We start from the raw sequence: 6,270 nt of genomic DNA on the forward strand, positions 1-6,270 counted from the left end.
AGGACAAGCAAATATTACAATGGATGCTATATGTATAATGTTAAAGTAACTTTGCTATAAACATAGTTTTTATTTCTGCCATTAACTAACTTAGACATAGTAATGAAATAGCTGATATAGTTATGCTTACGTAGCTGATATAGTTCTGCTTGTGGTAATTGAACTGCCTGCTTGGTTGGGATAACATCCAATGAATGTATGATGAGGACACCTGCTACTGATATGTCAACTACGTCATCTATCAGCACCTACCATCTGTAGAAAGCATGGACCAAAGCCCAAGCTGGCGGTGATAATAAGAATGGAATAAAACCACAGTCAAGAAATGCACATGCTCTAAAAAAAGGCAGACCTAAAGAGGAACCATGCCAAACAGTTCTTGGAACACGTAAACTAGTTTGGGGAGAAGTTTAAATATAAATAATTGTTTATGAATATGCAATAGGCTGATGCAATTGTAAAGGTATGTAAACGGTGTCTCCGAAATAGCAGGTGTGCTCTTGGCTGAATGCCAAGCACCTGGCTGTTAAATTTTGCTTTATTTTTGTATCCTATTGTCCTTTATTAAACTTATAAATTTTGCCAGGTGAGTGAACCTCATTTTTTAGAAGGGCATTCTCTTTTAAAATGAACGATGGAATTGCAGTTAAAACATTCCTTTGTCTCTGTGTCTGAAACCTGGAATTGAGCAGCCTTGGGATGAGGGAGAGGTGTAGGAAAGTGCCGCAGAATACAGCCCTGAACAGTGGCTGCAGGAGCGCTTTGAGGATGAAGTACACAGATACGGTAGCACCACAGTGTGGAGGCCCTGCAGGGGCTTCTCCTAAGTTACACCCCATTGGCTCCTTCCCCTGTTCCTGTGCCTGAACATAGGTGTTCCTGAGGCTCTCCCTCCCTTTTCCCTGATTGGGCCTCACCTGGATACAGCCCAGAGACCAAGGTCAGCCAGGAGGCCCCTGGGGGAGAGAGCAGGACCTTGGGGGGAGTGTGTGGCTGAGAGGAGAATATCTCACCACGCAGCTGAATTAAACATCTATGGATATTATGCAAAAGCCTTTTTTGTTTCTTTACCCTGGACTTTACTAGCAGCAATTCAAGCTGCAACAAATGGCACCCTGAACATGGGGCCTCCGGATTAGTCTGAGACCTCTTCTCCTGGAAAACATCTGCACTAGACCACCCTGAGAATTTTCTTACCCCAGTGTGGTGAGTTTGAAATTTTAGTTCCTTCCTCCTTGTACTCTCAGGTGTTGGGAAGAGACTGGGCTAAGATGGAGACAACACTCACCCATGCACAAGAAGTTTACCTCTACCTTAAAAAGTGTTTTCTTCAAGAAAATTTTTGCTTTTCAGAGGAGAAGTTGAAGTATTTTGTACAGTGGTTATTTAAGCATTTTCCTTATATTTCGTGGAACTTAGTCCTAACTGATGAATTCTTGGAAGTACTTTTCAAAAGGTCAAGAACTAACACAGAAATCCGTCCTTTATTTAGTATGATGATAAAATGCGCTGTGAATCTTGAGGATGAACACCAGCTGAAAACCCCTCCTCCGTGTTCCCCTCTTTGTGCCCCTGCATCCCCTCTCCTGTTGCAAGGAAAGACTCCTCCAGGATTTCTCATCTGTGCTCCTGCTGCCCAAGATGTTGGAGAACTCATGGCAGGGACCGCGGGGTCTCTCCTTCCGCCCTCTGGTCCCCACGCCTCCTCCGACGGATGTGTTTACCTTGGTTGCTATAGCACTACAAGACGTGGCGGGGGTAGCAAGAGCCGTATCCCCTCACACAGGGCTGCCGCCATTCCGTGCCCCCCTGCGGCTCTCCCCTCCGCGGAACACCCGCAGCCACCCCGCCGGCGCTCAGCAAGGCCAGAGCGAGCTGGCCGATACTCACTGTCCAGCCTGCCCCACGGCAACCTACTGCATGAGGGACGAGGGCGGGCGGGCGAGACCGGCAGACCTGGGGAGCCGCTGTCGCGGGGCAGGCGGACAGCCTCGCCGGGAGATGGCTCAGAGCCGCAGTCCTGGCAGCAAAACCGCCGCCCCCTGCCCACCGTCGCTGCTCTGAGAGCCCCGGACTGGCAGAGCCCGCAAGCACCAGCTGAGATAGACCCCCGGGAGGGGGCCGAGCCTGAGCGCGGCCGCCAGCGCCGGGAGCACTTCGCACGGCAGCGCCTCAGCACCAGCACCAGCAATGCGTCCAGAAACACCAACACAAACCCACTGGCAAAGGTAAAAAAGTCCTTGCCATGAACGTTTTGGGGACAGTAAAATGGTTCAATGTAAAAAACAAATACGGTTTCATAACCTGGAATGATAACAAAGATGATGTGTTCATTCATCAGACTGCTATAAAAAAAAAATAATCCCAAGAAGTACCTCCACAGTCTAGGAGATGGAGAAATTGTGGAATTCAATATAATACAAGGAAGAAAAGGCCCCCAAGCAGCCAATGTGACAGGACCTGGTGGAGTTCCAGTGCAAGGTAGTAAACATGCACCAGACTACAAACCTGCAAAATATTATCCACATCACAGAAGTCCTCCAAACACCTACCAAGGAAATAGAACCCAAAACCAACAACCATCAAGCCCGTGCAATAGCCTAAAAGCAAGAAGACCACAGAACACCAACGAGCTGTCCTGCATCCAAAAGCCCACGTCAATAATGAAAGAATCTTCCAGTCCAATAAGTCCCACTTCTTCTAATACCCTTCCCCAATTCCTGTGGCCTTCCTGCCCCCCTCCCACTTTCCCCTTTTCCTTTCCATTGTCCTGGTACCCCTTTTTTATGTTCCCACAAATTCCTACCACCCTTTCCCCTCTCCCATGGTCTCCCTCCACTAATCCCTTTCCCCAGAGTTCCTTCATAATACCAGAGGGAGAGTGATTAGGTGGGAAAGAAAGGAAAGTTTCCCTAAAGCAACCATCTTTTTCTTAAAGTAATGATTTCTATTTGGAGTTTCCAACAGGCACACCACCACCCATACTGCCTTGTGCAGAGTCTATCACAGCCGACCACTTTACCACAGGAGACAGAGAAACAGCCCCTGCTGAAGAAACCTTCTCCTGACTCAGTTTCCTGAAAAACTGTGCTAAGAAAACGCCGCATCTCTCCTGCCAGCTCTAAGACACTCCAGAAAATCTGTTTGGACATTGGAGACTCAGAATTGTTTGCATTTTGAAAATTGTCTTATAGGCCCTTTTGATTGTTTTTGTCATTTTCTGTTAATTCAGTTGATCCTTCAGAAAAGCTTTCTTAATAATATAAAAAACGGGGAGTTGTGGAGGCCCTGGAGGGACTTCTCCTAAGTTACACCCCATTGGCTCTTTCCCCTGTTCCTGTGCCTGAACATAGGTGTTCCTGAGGCTCTCCCTCCCTTTTCCCTGATTGGGCCTCACCTGGATACAGCCCAGAGACCAAGGTCAGCCGGGAGACCCCTGGGGGAGAGAGCAGGACCTTGGAGGGGTGTGTGTGTCTGAAAGGAGAACATCTTACCGCGCGGCTGAATTAAACATCTATGGATATTATGCAAAAGCCTTTTTTGTTTCTTTACCCTGGACTTTATTAGCAGCAATTCAAGCTGCAACACCACAGCACAACCCCGTGTTAGGAAAATTAATCCACAAACATCAGAGGTTTATGTCCAAAATGGAGACAGAGGAGTCCTGTTACTTTATTTGAATAAAGGGAGAGGCCATGGGGCATTCCCCTGGGGTCTCTCAAATTTTTGGAGGACGCAGACTCCTTTTTATCCTAATTTCCTGGCCACATTTCCCTTCCCTCTTTCCCCATTGGCTGAGGTACTTGAGAGGTACAGACTTCCCGGAACGCCTGATACCGAAGATTTCCCTCTAAAGTATAACCCTCCCTTTTAATTTTTAATTCTTATGGAATTTAGGGTGTTCCCCCATTGTTTCTTTCATCTTTCAATGTCCAATTTCATTTACCAGCAAACATAAAGTTTGTTTGTAAAAGCAAATATCTTTTTCCATTCATCAGTGGAATCCTTCCCATTCTTTTATCTCTCAGTGCTAGTTTTATCTACCAGCAGACCCATATCTTGTTTGTAAAGACAAATCCATCATTCCTGTCACCTGCAAGCAGCAGTGCCTCGGTGTTGTAGAAGGCTTGCTTCAGCCGTGGCAACAATACTCTTGCCACCCCACCCGCCCTGCTGCCACCAGCAGCCAGCATTGTCCGCATGCCGAGCCATGTGGGTGCATGCTGCAGGACGCAGCTGAGAACCGAGCCTGCCCCGCTCGGGTCACCCAGTGAGAGCTGCGGCATGGCAGCACCTGCGTCTCTGCCGGGGATGCTTCCACTCGCCAGTAATGCCTGCATGTCCTTGATCTAGTGCATAACACAGGGCAGTCGGCTCATCCGGTCTCAGAACACCTACAGCTCTTCCATGGCCGCCTCTGCATGGCCCCACTGCCTGCAACGGCCCCACTCAAGCTGCCTTGGCTTTGTCCTGGTCTGCTCTGTCCTGGCACGGCATCCCATGGGGTGCACATTCGGCCGCCGCACAGCCCACCACCCCCCACACCGTGCCAGCCCCATCCCCAGTCCTGGCCCCGGTGGGACCGCAGACGCCAGCCCACTGCTCCCATGCCACCAAGCCCCAAGGAGCCATGGTGGTACCCACATTTGGGGTCATGGCAGGATCCACACCACCAGCCATGGCAGGCATCGAGGACAGTGGGCAGCCCACACCAGTGGTGTCCAATGGCAGCAAGGTGCACACGAAGCAGCAGGCCAGTGGGCTTTCTTACTCTCCGGCTGGCAAACTCCACCCATCTGCAGCTACGACAAGCAGGAACCCAGCAGCCGTGAGCAACATCTCGGCAGACACGAGCCCAAACAGCGAGCGGAGCGCCTGCTTGGTGGGATGGCCGGAGCCACCATGATCAAAGGGGTATGGGGGCCCCGGTCCACAACTATCTTTGCAATCTGGGCGCTGGCTCAGCACATTGATGACAGCCAGGTTGCCTTCCTTCATCACGGCTTCTCTGCGTTCTCGCATACACTGGATTACAATGTTGCCATTTTGGGCTGTTTTGGCTAGCTTCATCAGCTTTGCCATTTTGGGTGAGTGTCTCCTGCGCCATGTGATAGTCGCCATTTTGAGCGACCAGCACCGGTGTTTTAATATCCACTTTTGCATTTTTCTTGGCTTCTAACTGCTTTAGCCAGTCCGAAACACGTCTCTGTGATTTCATAATGTCTATAGCGGCTTTTAAAACTTGTTCCATAAGCTTCCATGGTTTTATAATGCAAAAAAGAAAAGTCCATACCTGCATCGCAGAATGTTTCTCCATGGAGACGGATTCTCTCATGTTTTCTAGCAGAGTTTTTCTTCTATATAAAAGGGGTATATACAAAGGAAATCCATATTTTTTAGCAGTTTTCTGCCACAAAACATCTCTGCTCGCTGTATAAATTGGGCGGCTCTCCACTCACTCCTCTGGTTATATCCAGCTTTTTGCTGGTTCGTTCTGACGGCTCTGCATGCATATCTTTGATTATTTCTTCAGCTTTTCTGCTGGGTTTTTTCTGGTGGCTTTGCCCGCACACCGGTCTGTCTTCTCCCATTGTGCCCATGGGATCCGGCTGAGTCATATCACGTCACTGAAGGTCACCACATATTATGTTAATATTTACATGTTCCATGGGTCGGTGGTTGGAGACAGGGATCACACACACACTCCCACCCCCCCAAAGCTCCATGTGACAAGCAGCATGTTTTATTGTTGAGAGCCTTCTTATATAGGGAATTCAAAATTCCCAGGTCTTGACAGCTCATTGGTCTGATTCTCACACATCCCAGCTCCTGACCAATGAGATGTCTGCAGCCCAGGATGGAATGTGATAGGTGAAGGTCCCTGTCTATCAACCCAGGGACTCCAATGCCACAGATAAATAACAACAGAAAAAGGCTATAGGAGAAATAAGCAAAACAAACCTGCTGGCAACTCTAGTCTGGGAAATAATAATAATGTATTTTGAGGTATTCTCCCTTCTGCTCAAAAGATAAAACTCTTCAAAATACTCATAAAGGTACTTATAAAATATTTGAGTTCTTCATATAAAATTGTCTTGGTTTCGGCCAGGACTGTTCGTTTTCTCATCTCATTGCTGTTTCCAGTAAATTGTTCTTTCCTCAACCCATGATCTTTGCCTTTTGTGCCTACAATTCTCCTCTCCAGCCCACTGCAGGGGGTTGGGGGAGCGAAAGAGAGCACATGGTTGTGAGAGTCTTGGTGGGTGCACT

The sequence above is a fragment of the Agelaius phoeniceus genome, chromosome W (assembly GCF_051311805.1).
Source record: "Agelaius phoeniceus isolate bAgePho1 chromosome W, bAgePho1.hap1, whole genome shotgun sequence".
Taxonomy (NCBI): domain Eukaryota; kingdom Metazoa; phylum Chordata; class Aves; order Passeriformes; family Icteridae; genus Agelaius; species Agelaius phoeniceus.